Source organism: Tamandua tetradactyla, chromosome 13, assembly GCF_023851605.1.
Source record: "Tamandua tetradactyla isolate mTamTet1 chromosome 13, mTamTet1.pri, whole genome shotgun sequence".
Lineage (NCBI taxonomy): Eukaryota > Metazoa > Chordata > Mammalia > Pilosa > Myrmecophagidae > Tamandua > Tamandua tetradactyla.
Window position 1 is genome coordinate 62,320,426 of NC_135339.1, and position 15,778 is coordinate 62,336,203.

The 15,778-nt window shown below is 47.8% G+C and overlaps 1 protein-coding gene across 4 annotated transcripts in view; it reads left to right on the forward strand.

Moving 5' to 3' along the window:
- PAX2 (paired box 2) overlaps positions 1-15,778 on the forward strand; it is a 76,765-nt gene that overhangs the window by 5,491 nt on the left and 55,496 nt on the right. The window lies entirely within an intron of this gene.

Here is a 15,778-nt window from a genome sequence, read left to right on the forward strand (position 1 = left end):
ATAGTTATAGGGGATGGTTAGGGCTCCCAGTCCCCAACCCACTCCAGTGTGCTTTTTGGGAGAACACATGCACACTCTATGCATGTTCACCTCCAGCCAGTGTGCAAATATATTTGTCTGTTGTGGGTACGGAACACACAGTTGGGACTAGGAATCCAGGCAGCCTTCATGGTGGCAGAACTGACATCTGACATCCGTAGAGATTTTGCACGAGTCACACACCAGCCAGAAGCAAGTACCAGGCAACCTTTCAACCCCTGTCCCCCTTCTAAGACAAACTGCCACATCGGCGAAGGGCTTCGTATCATTGTTATTCTTTGCACTCTTCATAGGCTCATTAACAGAGCAACTAATAATTCAGATGGTCCCTTTTTCTGAAACTGGCATCACGTATCAAGGGTTTTTAATATTTTGCAAATGGTATGGAATTATCCCAAATCATCCTGAAAACAGCAGGTAAAATTAGCTGGTAGAATGTACCTTGGCTAAAGAAGATTCCCTCTGCCACACGCGTGCTGTAACGTACTGCGAGGCGACCCCAGAAATTATCCCGGTGTGTGCCATCTGTATTAAAATGGTTATTCAGTTATGAACAGGGTAACATAATACTGATCAGCTAATTATACACCCTCCGCAAACCCTCCAGCTCCCTGGACCTGGCTCAGCTAGGTATTGAAAGCATAGTGGTTGGATATTCAAACACTTTTGGAGGGAACTGGAGAAAGATGCTGTGTGGTTTGGGAAAGGAATGAGCCTTTTAAAAGCCAGAGAGGAGGCTGGGGGAAGCTTTGGGGCTGAGGCAGGAGTGGCAATTAGGGAGGCGAAGAAGAATTGTTTTCTGAGCCATCGGACACCAGCCATTCAGTTGGCTGCTTGTCTTGGAAGTGAGTTGGAACTGAGATTTTGGGAGGAGCGCATCAGGGACCAATGGCCCTGTTGAGGAGCAATGTGGCTGTGTTTCTGGAGAATATTTGAGAGAAATGCTTGTAAGCGATAGGATTTGCAAGTCTTTGAAGGAACCAACGGCATTTGTGGTTCTCCCTGTTCTCTTGCTGGAGCAGAGGAGCCGAGCAACCAAGGCAGGTGTGGTGCCAGCCCTGCCTAGCACCCCTCCGCCTCCCCTCCCCCCAGCATACACCGTCACTGGTTGAGAGGCTTTTTGGAAGCTGGGTTAGGATGCCCTCACCCTGAAAAGCCCTGGAGAGCAGAGCCCAGGGGACCCCAGAATCCAGCTCGAGAGGTCTTAAGGCGCTCCCACCAGAACTGGGAGAAAGTAGAGGAGTAAGCCACAAGTGAGGTGAAAGTGGGAGAAAGAACTATTTCCCCTGGACAATTCAGGTGGCTGCAGTATCTCTGGCTTCCTTTGGGCCAGAGAAATCCCCATCTGTGGGCAGATGTGGCTGGAGATGGAGAGGGAGTGGGAGAGGTGGAACAGGAATGCCACAGGGCGTGGGCTGCTGCCTGGGTCCCTCAGTGGGGCTGGCCAGCTTGCGTGGTCAACGAGGAGCAGTCGGGCTATTCTTGTTTTCACTTTGGGACAGACTCCTCCCATGTTCCATATTTTGGAAAGAATTTGGGGGGCTTCCCAGTATGCTGCTGAATCGAGGCTGGTTGGATGCATGTGTATTTGGCGCCCTTAATTTCATTCCTGTAGGTGCTTTGCTCTGATGTGGGTGGGGGTGGGGGGAGAGGCTTTTCTAAAATATGTTGTTTCACCCTAATGCCTGATATAGATAGGGTATTTCTGCTGGTGCTGGTGATGTCAGGAGTTTGTCCTTTCTCGGTTTTGAGAATTCTTGCTCATTGTAGGAAGAGCCTGGTGATTTTTCTCTGTGCAGAAAGCACACATTGGGGAAACGGGTGGTTCTTGAGTTTAGAGGTTTACTATCAGAGAGATGCCTGCTTGTGTTGGGAATTTTGTAAACCATGAGGAGCAAGGATGTGCGTGTACCGGTGGTTGGCCAAAAAGGAAGTTCCACACATGCTCCCCCACCTAAACCAAATCGTCAAACTTTCATCTTCCCCTTCCCCAAAACAGATGCCGTCACTGCATTTGAAATATGCTGTTATGGTTAGAAATGAAATTGCTTTTCTTGCTTTAAAAATGGTTTTGGCATTCTTTGATCCTGTCACGATAAAGGCTCAGCCATCCAACCTGCCTTCTCCATTAGCAAATCCTCATAGACATGCCTCCGGCGAGAGACCGCTGTCAGGAATCCAGGGGGTGGCCTGGGTTGCATAGCATGTGGAATTGATCTGAATCATTCTAAATATTAGATCATGTACTCGTTGCTGAGCGTGGAGTTGTTGGCTCCTCGGCTCATACCCCAGCGCTGTGGAGGGGAGGGGGTTTGTAAACAGGTGACTTTACACTGAAACCTGGTGTGGGAAATGGCCTGGAGGGGAGAGAGATGGAGGGAGAGCCAGGCTACTGAAAGGGGAGAAAAAGTCACCTGCATGCGTCAGGAGCATTCGACTAGGTGGGGAGGATTTTCCTGATTGTATGCCAAAGTCCTCTGGTTTGGCTGTTGTTTCAGGCAGGGAATACACCTCCCTTGAAAGGACAGAAACAAATTCCTGATATAATCTAGGGTTACTGACTAGCCCCTGAGAGTGCCTCTTGGAATGAGCTGACAGTAAGGCCGTGGCTATTTAACTTTTTCAGTCTGCCCTACCCTCTTTGGGGACAGGGTACTCTCTGCCCTTAGATCTTTGGAGTGAACTCTTCCAGTTCATGGGCTGCCCACATACTCCCTTAGCCTATTTGGCTCTAGGTGAGCACATCCGTTCTCCCAGCAGTGACAATACTTGGCTTTAAAAAGGCTGGGCCCAGGCACTATGTTAGAGAATTCCATCCTGTGTCATTCAGGTGCCCCAGCGTCATCCTCTGGTCTTATTCAGAGACCTGGCAGTGGGGTGACAGTGGTCTACCAGCTGTTTAATCAAAGACCTTTCCAAATAAGCTGGGAGCCACTCATCCTAGCTAAGGGAATGTTGAAAGCCAGGCCAGAGCTGATTTTGAGTCTCCTTCTCTGAAATTCTAGTTCCAGACCATCACATATTTGACTCTTGGACCTGGTTCAGGGTGAAGGTAAGCCAGAGGGTGGCATTGCCCACCACATATCTATACCCTGAAAGCTTTTAATGACTAACGTTATTGGTCTCATGGAAGAGTCAAGACAGGTTGGTGGGTTAAGAAGATTTCTCCCTACAGAGGAATGGGAGAAACAAGAGCAGAGAACTTACTTTACCTGGGCCTAACAGACAGGGCCACAGAGAGCAAACATGCCAGTTTCTGTCTGAGCAACTTGCTCACCTGTCCTCCCTCAGGAAGGGTCTCCTGCTGTTGAGGTCTCCCATCGTTAAAATAAGATGTAAAATAGCCAGGGCTGTTGGTTTCTTTGCCCATAAAATAAGCTGGTAGTATCCTTCTGGAAAGTCCATTGGCCCACTTTGCAGTTGTTTTAGATGGGGCTTCTTGGTAAGCAGCCATTTGGCCTGACCATCTCCTGTTGGATGGCCCAGGACAGGCTTTCAGGCAACACAATGGCTTTTGGGTAAGAGCAAGGCTGGTCACTCTGAGTTCTTACCTCAGCTGGTCACTCCTGCAAAGGGAAAGCCCCTAATGAAAGTACCAGGTAGACTCTAGAGGGTGATGCCAAGAAGAAAAAAGAAAGGAAGCTCTAAATAAATAAATAAGTAAATTGCACCCCAACTGTTCTGAGAACTCAATAAAACAATCCCATCAAATATGAAGAGGTATAAATCTTGTGTCTGCCCAGGTAACCTACTCAATTGCTTTCATTATTGCTCAGACTGCCTCCATTTATTACCGTCCATAGCTCAGGCAAAGGAGGCTGCATGGAGGGTGGTCTCCAGTGCAATCCTACACCCCTGAGAGGCAACAATCCACCCACACAGCCAGGGATTTCCATGGGAGCCCGGGAAGGGCCCATCTGTCTGCATGAAAACCAATCAATAACTGTGTAACCAGAGCCCTTGTCACAGGGAAATGGACAACACAACAGTTCAATACAGGGGCCACAGGGGGAATTAGCCAAGTGGAGATGGAACCAGGAAGGAGCAGCTCCAGAAAAGGGAAAAAGGGGTTCCTGGAGAAGGAAACAATGGGGAGGGAGAGGGGAGAAGGCAGAGGCAAGCAAGAACATATTGGCACAAGGGAAGATTCTGGTGCAAGGCAAATCCAGGGACTGAGAGGTAGCATTGAAAGTTGGGGTGGTATTCTTGAGGGCATTTGGGGAATGGGCTTGCTCTAGTACACATGGCATAGTGTGACTGTGTATGTGGTAGTTTGTGCTTATTGAGTAGGATAGTATAGCTGCTAGTAAAAGAGTGGCAATAATAGTAACTGGTGAACAAGAGTCCCCTACCCTAAGCCTGCACTCTGAAGAGGGGGCTCTCTATGAGCCCACATGGGATGGAGTTCTGCTTCCCAACTTCTTAGCAGAACTGACAAAAGACACCTTAGACTGTCGGCTCCCAGCTTCTTAAATCTGCAGCTCTAGCTACTCTGCAACTTTGCCTCTTAATGTTCAGGTCTGTCCGCGGCCTCTCTTTGTTTGCTGCTTGTGGTTGGAGGTCTTACATTGAGGAAAATGTGTGTGCTAGAAAGAATTCCTTCTTCACTTCCTGCTCCTTGAAAGAATGCGGCAACCCTGCCTGCCAATTCTTGAAATACCTGCTATTGCTTCTCACATCTCTTCCTCCCTCCAAGCCAGGAGGATTGGATTCTTACAGGAGAAACAGCTACAACTGCCGGGTGCCCAGGGCGGCTTAGCCGGCCATGAGGGTGAGTCTAGGGAAGGAGGGAGGGCTCCTGACAGATCTGAGGTGCAAGAAACAGCGTCTCACATCCGGCGTTCCAGTAACAAGTGAACTATTAAACAGGGGAAAAATCACCATAGGTTCATCTGTCTGCCACTAAACTGCTAGGTTGAGATGCTTTTTTCTTGTTGAACAGATTATTTATTTTGGTGCAAAAAGGTGCAACTTGAATATATTCATGATGGTTTATAGGCCTGTGGGTTGCAATCTTCTGTGTAAATGGATTTATGTGTGCATGTGCATAAAGCTCTTGGGTGAAAAGGCTTTCTGAGGCCAGAGGGAATGGAAGAAAGGCCCATAGGACAGGGCTAACCATCACAGATAGGTGCTGGATATCTCACTTGGGTCCATCAGGTCAAGCAGTGAGGCAGGCCATGGGCCACTGGGCAAGGCGAGATCAGTAAATAGGGCTGGGTGGGGGATTCCCTATTTCATAATTTAGGCAAAAGGAGGTCAAATTTCATTCAATTATTATCTGTACTGTAACACTGCAGAGTCCAGTGAACCCCCACTGAGAGAAGCTCTGCTACAGTGATGCCCCCGTGTGACAGAGCTGTGTAATAAGCTGTCCATCCTTGCTTTGTCGCTTGAGTCCCAGTCCAGTTGGCAGGATGAATTAGGGACCAACTGCACAATCAGCACAGAAGACACTCTGCCAGGTTTGTCCTCTTCCTTTCAGAGTTGTAGTGCAGTGACCCACCAAGCCGGGGGCCCCTGCAGGAAACACAGCAGCAGCACGGGACACAGTTAGCAGAGCTCTCCCAAGGCCAGGCCCCAGGCCCGGCCTCCAAATCCTTCCCCCAAATCATCCAGGTGCCAGGGAAGTAAGGAAGAAGCTACGTGGAGAGACACACAGTGAACTGGAGTTCAGGCAGGGCACGAGGGAGAAGGCAGGTGCCCTGGGATTGCCTGAGGAGGGTTGTTGAGGGTTGTGGGAAACAGGAAGAACTGTCTGGCACTGGAGGAGAAGGGGCCAGTCCCTGTGTGGGTCCAGGACTCCCAGGGAAAAGAGGAAGGAGTCTGGGGCAATGATAGGCTCTATCTAGAGTTCCCTTTGACAGCTCATCCTCATCAACCACAGAAAAACTAGCCCCCTTCTTTTGAGAGATAATATGGGGAGAAGCTGTTTTGCACTTTCTGAAGGAGGCTGAGAGACAGACACTGAGAGTTTGATGACATTATGGAGAAGCTCAGGGTGGTAGGGATGTGGGAGGATGGAAAATAGTTTCCAAAAGTCCAGACTGGTGAGAAATGTGTGTGCAAAGGGCAGTGGTGGGGCTGCTACATGGCTGCAGGGTCACCAGGGCAAATGCCTTCGGGGCCACGGCAAGGAAGGTAGATGGGGGAGGCTGTGGGAGGCTGAGCCACAGGACCTGGTGAGAACTGGGCAGATGGAGCTGCAGCACATAGGCCCTGCTTAGAGACACAAAGATGCAATTTAGAAAACTCTGCTGACCACATAAAACACATCTCTGCACCTGATTCAGCTCATGGGCCAGCATTGTGCAGCCCCTGGTAAGTGTAGTTGGACACAACTTCTCTCTTAGCTTTAGACCAGATCTGCAAGTACAGGGGGACATGGCATTTCCTGAGCCCTTTTGTCCAGAAGCTACTGGGAAAGGGAGGTGGAGATGAGTGGATCATCCCTTATAGGAGGAGAGGGTGATATGAGGATGGAAAGGGAGGCGACAAAAGTGAGAAAGAGGGTTAGAAGAGTGAGGAAGAAGATGACGAAGCTAAGAGGTGCAGGGGAGAGTGCTGGAGTGGGCATAGCCTGGACAGGTTTGTTTGGGAACAGAGCATATGACGGGAGTGCCATGCAGGGAATTGCAGAGTGGGTGGAAGTTTGAAAAGGGGAGATTGGAGCCTGCTTATCTGAGGAAAGGGGCTTTGATAGCCCTACAAGATCTTGGAGGTGGTTGGAGGGAGCCAGAGCTCCAGAATGGCCAGTAGTCCAGGCTGATGGGGGCCTGAGGAAAGAATCTGGAGGTGGTAAAGGAAAAAGGCAGAGGGCCAGCCAGAGAGGAGAAAGGTGGGCAAGTTTCTGAGAAGAGGCCTGAGCACAGGCAGTGGCATGAGAAGGTAAAATCCCAGGGCCAGGAGATGTGCTTTGCTTTTTGAGGGTGGAGCTGCAGAAGCAGGTGGCACGGGCAATGACTGCCTGCACCGGTCAGCTCGCCGCAAGACAGGCCAGCAGAGGCTGTGGGGCTGCTGCAGTGCAGTTGCTCCAGCCTGGTCCTTGGAGAGTGGGAGAGAAGCCAAGAGAAAGGCAGGAAGGCTCCTGCTTCCTGGGGTTCCAGATTAGAGCTCCCTCCATTCGGGAGCCTTTAGCCACTTTTCTATGGACTTCCTCCTCTGCCTGCCTTCAGCCCTGCCTGAACTTGTCTGCAATGCTCTTCTGCAGCGACTCAGGACCAGAGAAAGCTGAGGACATGATGGGAAGCTCTTGGCAGGAAGAAGAGGAAGGGCTGGGTGACAGGGCAGCAGACTGGAAGGGAAACTGGATCCACCTGGTAGGCAGAAATCAGAGAGAGAAAAGATTGGAGAGGAATTGGAGAGAGGAGAGAAGGGTGGAAAGGGAAAAAAAAGTGGCCCCTGGACTTGGTCAAAAGGGAGTGAGTGCTGGGAGCACGGTCTTCCTTGGTCCTGATGCTCCTCTCTCTGGAGCCCTTTGAACTTTGCCAGGTGAAGGAAGTTCAAGGAGAACAGGGACCTTGTAGGCAGCATCCAGCCTGATCAGCACAGAGGAGGCCAGGGAGCAAGCCCTCATTCTGTCCCTTACCCTGGTACCTCCTTCTTCCCAATTCTGGAGACAAAGACGCACACGCACGTGCCCGCCTTAGCGCGGTGTACCAAGAGAAGTTGGTAACTGTGTTGAGAGCCTCTGTGTGGAAAGGGTGTGTGTGTGTGTGCTGATGGCATCCAGCAAAGCCTGGCATTTGTGCCCCAGGCAGCTGTCTAAATGGCCCTGACATTCCAGGAAGCTCTCAAAAGGAGCCAATCTTGTTGAACTGGGAGCTGGTGGTTTGCTATTCAAAGGGTTTCCAGCCTCAGAGATTGTTCGGTGCCAGAATGAGAGTTCCTGCCATCACTTGGAAAGCCTGCCTGTTTGGGTGTTAGAGAATGTTATTAGGAGAGCACAGTGCTGAGTGGACAGTAGATTTCCTGGTGGGTCAATGAGTGCAGGTCGTGTTAGGTAGACACAGGGTAGTGATGCATTCAGCCTGTGCACGTGCACATATCTGGGGGTGGGAGCACTTGTGGGCAGTGTGCATTGGCTCTGTTGGTGGGGCTAGGGAGAGCTGGGTGTGATGGCTGAGGTGCTGGATGTACAATATGGTCCTATAAGAACCAGGAGCAACTGCTCGGTTTGCGTCTGCCGAGATCCTCAGATGGAGTGCGTGTTAGGTCTGGACAAAGGTCAAGATATTTATATCCTTTCATCATCTGCAGAGTGGATACCTCCCCTCCTTACCTTTCTTCCTCTTTCTCTTCCTCCTCATTACTCAGACAGGTTAGCTGGTTTGGGTTAGGAGGCCAATCTCAGTGGACTCTAATTGAAGAGTGAAGAGAATTTGATAAGATAAGGGAGGCCATCCTTCCTCTAGGGACCGATAGAGGTTTCATGTTCCCCTACTCCCCTCCGCTTCCCTGCGGAGCTGCCACCAGAGCAGGCGGCCTTCACACTGCCTGTGACAGCCAGGACTCTGGGAGGGCCAGAGGAAGAGACAGAACTGGAGGTGGGACTTGGGTTCTTTTCTCTAGTCGCCGGGGGCCCAGGAGGGAACACCTGAGAGAGGACAGACGGGCAGAAGAAGAGAGATGGCAGAAGCCAGGAGGAGAGAAGTGGGAGCCAGCTGTGGGTGACACTGATCAGCCTCAGCCAAACCTGGTTTTTTAAAAATTTTTTTTGGTTTTAGCTACAGAAATGGACTGGACTGGGTGGGAAAACTTTTTATTAGGGAAGAGGCTCTGGGGTCCTTTTCGGCAGCTTGCTGGGTAGAGCCCTCAGCTCTTTGCAGAGGGTATGGCCCTGGCTAAGGTCCAGCTCCTCCTAGAAACAAACATTCTCACCCTCACTCTCAACCCCTTGTCCCCACACCCTAGCAATATACATCAGCCTCTTCTCACCTCACCCCGCTCACTTCCCCTGAACTTGGCTCTGAGGACCAGATAACTCCTGGCCCCAGGGAGGCAGCCTTGCAGACTCCTTAGGAGATGACCTCCCAGCGCGGGTACAAAAAAAAGTTGAGAGAAATTCATTTCATGGCCAGTGGCTGCTGAGAAAAGGCGATTCCAGCATACGAATGTGATAAATGTTAACTGAGCATTAATCGCATTAAAGAGGGCCCTATAAACTTTTCATTTCTAATTAAATTCATCCAGTGATGCTGCCCAAGCGAGCACTCTGGGCCTTTGTTTATGTGGAAGATTAAAATGCAAATACAATGGGATTTATCTCCAGGAGTGGAGTGATGGGCTGGCCCCTTTGGTTACCGGTCTCCAGGCCTCTCAGGCCAACTAGCTGCCTCTTGGGAGGTGCTGTCTCCCTTGGGACAGGTTCTGGTATGAAGGGAGAGGCCAGAGTTCAAGGTCAAATAGAGTTAGAAAAGGGGAGAAGATGTGGAAAGAGTTGAACGGGGAGAAAAAGGCAACAGATGGTCCAGGAACCCAGGGAGGCATCGTCCCAGTTTCCCACCACCCCCTCCTTGCACCCTCCGGGAGAATAGACCCCCAAATCCTTGCTTGGGAATACTATCACCCCAAGCTTTCTCTGCCACTTTGGGTTGAAGGCTTTGCGTGGGAAGGCAGATTTGGCGGCAGCAGCCCTGGCAGGCCTATGTGGGCCTGCTCGTGAATGGACTGTGTGATCAGCAGGAGGGAGGGCCCAGGGCCTGGATCTCTCTCCAGCATTGTGAGGGTCAGCTGCTGCCCACATCACAGTTTCTCTAGGCTGTTCCTGCCAGTGCCAAGCGGCATTGACACGGGGCAGTGGAGCACAGAGGCACAAGCCGAGGAGGACGTCGTGCATGGCCGCACGCACGCACACAGCCTTCCTGCATGGAGGGAGAGCCGGGTGCTCATAAGAATAAACACATGTACCTTGCAAGGAGCCCTTTAGTGCCATGATCTTTTTGATAAACGTTGTCACCCTAAATGCTATTGAATGGAACGATCTGAAGTTCCTATTTACTAAAACATAAATAAAGTCGAGGGCAGAGAAAACCTGGGCAAGAAAAATCATTTGGGTATATCAGGTAGAGACACTGAAAGATGGCCATGCTGTTCTATGGATAAGGAAGTTGTAAATAGCATTAAAAAGTAGAGAGAAAAAAGAAAATGGAGTTAGGAGAGACGATAAAAGGCAGAGTACTAAATCACAAATAGAGGTACGTATACAAAGTCACAAACCAGATTTATACCAAGCTTTGAAAAATCTACAGCTTGGACTGAAAAACACATAGAGATACTAAGTGCACAGGCTTGCAGGCATCCGAAGAGTGGATGAGGTCACGTCAGTATGAAGAGGTTGGATTGGCCACGACGTGGGCAAGCTGTTTTCTATACTGGACACTGGGATTGATCCATCAGCGACAGCGAGCAGGGATCTGATTGGGCAGGGTTCTGCAGACAGTCAGGGATATAGCCTTATGAGGTGTTTAAAGGTCTTTAAGCACACGAGTCTCTTGTGAGCTGGATCCATATCCTAATGGATCTCCAAGGTAGCAACACAATCCCAGCACGGAATCTGCTTGACTGGTTTTGTCAAATGGCTGCTACTTCTGTCCTCTTTTGTCTGTTTTATTCTGGGCTATTATTTTCCTCTTTAGTGCTCACTTACGTCTCTCGTCTCTCGTCTCTCGGAAAGGCATGAGCACTTGCTGACAAACAGGTTAATGACTGTGACCACTCCCAAACATCTGGATGAAAAACCAAAAAGGTGGTTGTATCCATATCCGTATCTGGTGATTTAGAAGCATCCATGTGATTGATTGGATTTCTTGTTGTTGTTGTTTTATCCAGGCACAGAATTGACCCATTGGGAAACACCTATTTTCAGAAAAAAATATTTAAGGAAACAGAGTGTTGTGGTTAGCAAGCATCTTTGATGCATTAGGATCTGACCTCTGGCCTGAAGGAAGGCCGGGCCTGGCCCTGGTGTCAGGTGGAGAAGCAGTGGTCAGAGCATTTGATGTGAGCACTCATCAGGAGGGCGAATCACTTAGTCCAACTAAGCTGAAGCCATCTGTTAGGCCTGGCTTTGATAAGGGAATCCACTCTGCCAACTTAAGTTAAAAGTATCAGTGTTCTTAATAGATGTGGTCTTTCATTCATTTGTTCTTTCATTCATTCATCAAAAAAACCTTTGCTAAACCCTGCTACGTGTTAGGCAAGTTGCATAAAGCCCTGTGGCCTGGTGTAAGAAAGCAGACTCTGGGGAGAGATTGCCAGAGCTTGAATCCTGGCTTTGCTACTGACTGGCTACGTGGGGCTGGGTAAATTTCTTATGCTCTCTGAACCTCAGTTTCCCTACCTATAACACAGGGATCATCATGTCACTACCACATAGATCCTTATGAGGGTTGAAGGAACGATTCCACATAGACTTGCCCAGAATTGTGCCTGGCAGTTATCAAGTGCCCTTTGAATGTTATTTATTATTATTGAAGCAATAAGTGTCGAGTGTATGGTTTTTGTTATATACTCGTGTCGGTGTGTAAGTTCTGGTTTGCATGTGCAAAAGTATTGAAGTCTTTTCTATAAAAATGCTGGAGGAGCCAAAAGAATATTCTGTGAACAGGATGGTCTGTCATGAATGCCAATGAGAGTTGTGGTCCTCTGTGAGCCCAGGTGGTTTTAGGAAGGGGCCTGCTCTGTATACTTCCAGAAGAAAATGGCAAGGACTTAGTTATTTGACCATTGCACAGCATTAGTCAGATTACTGCCCCCTTTGTCTACTTGTGTTAGAGAGCACAGCCTCTGTGGACACGTGCATGTTTATGTGTGTGTGTGTGTGTTTGAACTTTGTATAACCATACCTTCCTTCTCTGAGATGATCCTGCTACTGCTTGAGGAGTGGAAGGTTGGCATTTTCAGGGCATCATGGCATTTTCATGGGTTGTGGTACTTTGCATTTTGTAGTTTCTGTTTTTTTTTTTTTTAAGATAAAATGAAATGGTAGTGGGAAAAATCCTTATTTGATGGGTTTGAAGGGTTCCTCTGATTCTTAAATGTCATAGAGAGAAGAGGAAAGGGAGGTAAACAGAAAGAGGATGGGAAAAGTGGAGAACAAAAGAGAGTAAGAGAGGATGAAGAAAGAGGAGAAGCAGAGATGAGCAAATACTTAATAAATTCATATCAAATCTGTCTGCCATTGTCCCAAATACGTGGATATTCCAGGAAAAGGTGGTAGTTTGATAATTACTTCAGTTATTCCCATTGCTGAGTGATGAAAGACTTTAAAAAAATAATTCAGAAGAAAAGATTTCTTTGGGGCTTCATGTGTTAATGGTTCAAAAATAACCAGAAAACTGTTTCCTTTGTGCCCAGTAAGAGCAAAAGTGAAAACCAAAGTTTCCCAAACCCACAATGATGCATTTCTGGTTTGCCATCTTTATGGGAAATCCCAGGAAATGAGGCTGAGGTCCAATTCCATTCTTGCCTTGTGTTCTCCCTGGCCCTTTGGCCTAGTAGAGACCCAAGTTCAACTCAGTGGGCTTACGTAAGAGCCACCCCCAAATGCCTTCTTTATCTGATACTTTTCCTACCATCTTCCTTAGCTCCTAAATTTGATATCTAGATTCCATTTTTCCTCACACACACTTATTAGCCAGTAAGGATCTTGACTTTTAAAATAAAAGAGAACATTTTGAGGGGCTTTAAAAAATTTTTAAAAATTTTTGTTAATGTATATATATATATACAACATGAAATTGTGAAATTTCTCATTTTAACCACTTTCAGGTGTACAACTCAGTGGTATTAATTGAATGCACAATGTTGTTTTCCCATCAACCCATACATCACCAAGATTTTTCCATCCTCCCCAATAGAAAGTCTGGACCCATTAACCATTACCTCCCCATTCCTTACCTCACCCACCCCATCCCTGATAACCTGTAATCTACTTTCTGTCTTTATGAATTTGCATATTCTAGTTTTCTTGTGCAAGTGAAGTCATATTATATTTATCTTCTTGTTGGTGTGGCTTATTTCATTCAAAATGATGTCTTTAGGGTTCATCCCTGTTGTAGCAAATATCAGAACTTTATTCCTTTTTACTCCCAACAAACATCCATTGGATGTATATACTACATTTTGTTTATTCATTTATCCATTGATGGACACTTCAGTTTCTTGCACTTTTTGGCTATTGTGAATAATGCTGCCGTGACTATAGGTGTACAAATATCTTTTTGAGTCCCTGCTTTCAATTCTTTGTATATACCTAGAAGTGGGAGTGCTAGGGCCTACGGTAATTCTATAAATAGCTTTCTGAAGAAAGAAAATACATCTTTTAAATGAGTTGCATTTTAGTCTTGAGAGCTCCATCATGGTTTTAAATTTTTTTGTAAGTATAAAGCACATATGAGAGCCACCGTCTTTGTTTTCTGCCTATTCCTCGTGGCAGGGCTGGATGCAGCCCTCCGTATGGACATGAGCAGTGAGGAGCTCCACCAACCCCCAGCTCCTGCAGCTGTCAGAATGCACCAGGAGGCCAGGGAGAGAACAGACCCTGCCCCTGTGCTGCCCAGCTGCAACTTTTTTATTCTCTACTTAAAACACACACACACAGATGCCTACCCCCTTGATTTGTCTTAGGGTTTGATGAGTGTTAGTCACACAATCACATGTTTTTACATATGCATGGGCCAATCTTATGGTGGTTTTACTCAGCAAGTCCTTTACTAATATTATTATTAATAATAACATCCAGCAAATGCTTACTGAACTAGAAACTGTCCTAGGCATATTATGTCTATTAACAGATTTAAGCCTCATAAACAAGCCCATAGGGTTTTATAGGATTGCTTATAGGTGAGATAACTGGAGTACAGAAAGGTTAAATGACTTGCCCAGGGTCACAGGCTAAGTAACAGAACGAGGAATTGGACTCATGCAGTGTTGACTCTAAAATCCACATTATCTACTAAGCCACACTCCATAGTAAGTTCGTGTCAAAGGAAGTGCAGTTATGTATAGTATCTTGAAGAGTTTTGAATGTTTTGCAATTGCATGTCTGGCTATGTATTCACACATATATATACTTACAAGTCCAGAGCAAGAACCCTGACCCCAAGCAGAAAGTCCAGCCCAGTCCATATGTTCCTGCACTCTTCCATGTCCTGTGGCCTTGTGAGTACAGGCTACTGCTAGGCTACATTCTGGGGTTACTGGAAAGGAAGAAGATGCCAATAGGCAAAGCAGTGGAGAAGACTGGAGATCCTTGAAACTAGAGTTCATGTTGTTTTTCCCATTGAGACTGGGGAGCTCATTCCCATCTCCCCTCTTCTAGCCCCAGCAGGGATTCAGACTCTCAACAGGTATAGGGTTTGACCTAGGAGCTTAACTTTCCAGGACCACCCTAAGGTGGTGAGATCAGAGCTATTAGGTGCAGCAGGGGCAACCTCCGTGTCCAAAGCAGGCTCTAGATTTTCTTCCAGGAATAGAACTGTGCATTTGGGCATCAAGAAGATATTTGTCCTTTCTTGAGTCTTACTTCTGAAAAGAAGCAATGCAAATGACCAGACCAGAGTAAAATAGACAGCTGAAGGATGGGCCCTTGCCTCCACAACCACACTGAGAAGGCAATTCAAGCAATTGCTGAATCATATATCACCATTCAAATCCAACACCATTACTCAACCCACATCACCAAGGAGACACCTATTAACCTAATCTCTGAGACATACACTATGGAAAAAAAAAAGATGCTGATATGATCAACGAACACAATAATTCAAAGCAAAAACACAGACACTGCCACTGAACAATACTCAAATTCTTCCAACTCAGTGTTACACAAAGTGCAGGCACCTCAGTACAATACCACAAAACATCAAGTAACAAACCTCAGGCAGGTGGCTGGAATGCGCCGGCACAATGCAGTACGTGGGAACTCACAGCACAATTCAGACTTGCCATCCCACACACACAGAGGCTGAGCTCATGTGGCCACCTGAGCGACAGATAGCGCTTTGGTCAAACATGTACAAAGATAGAGCCAGCCATCTAGCCCCCAGCGGCGCATACACTTCTGCCTGCCCAGCAGAAAATGGTTGCAGTCGCAGCTGCAGCCTCTGGATCCCCAAGCCCAGCGCAGCCTGCCAGAAAGCAGCAGCGCCTCCCGTTTCTTCAGCAGGTAGATGTGTCCAGACGGTCACCTCCAATATGGCCTCTGGGCTCACGTTGCTAGTCAGAGAATAAACTGTCCCCTGAGCCTGCTTCCGAGACAGGACAAATCAACTCTATCCTGGTTGGGGCTTTAATAAGACTTTGCTGTTACTGAAAATGACAGAGCTCCAGGGAGCCAGGGAAAGGTTGGGGGGCGGGAGGGAGCCCTTGCCAAGCTGGGTGCAGGAAATCCCTGTCCTCCACCGAGCTCTGCCTTCTGTGGCCATTCCAGAGCCGAAGCCCTCTTGCTGGGTGTTCACTGAGTATCGATTCAGTCTGCAAGCAATTTTAATATTTCTTCAGGGACTTTCCAGCAACAGCACAAGTCATTAATTCACCCTCCCAAATTGCTTATTCAATAGCAGGAACATGGCTCCTGAATAAAGTCCCAGAATTTATGTGACTCGCACGAGTCAGGAGGTCAAACAACTGTTATGGAGCGAAGTTAAAAATCCAAATAAAATATTGACACTTTTTTGGAGGGGGTGGGGTGGGGAGGCAAAGGTATTTAAAACAGGTTTTTGTTGCATTGCCCCCA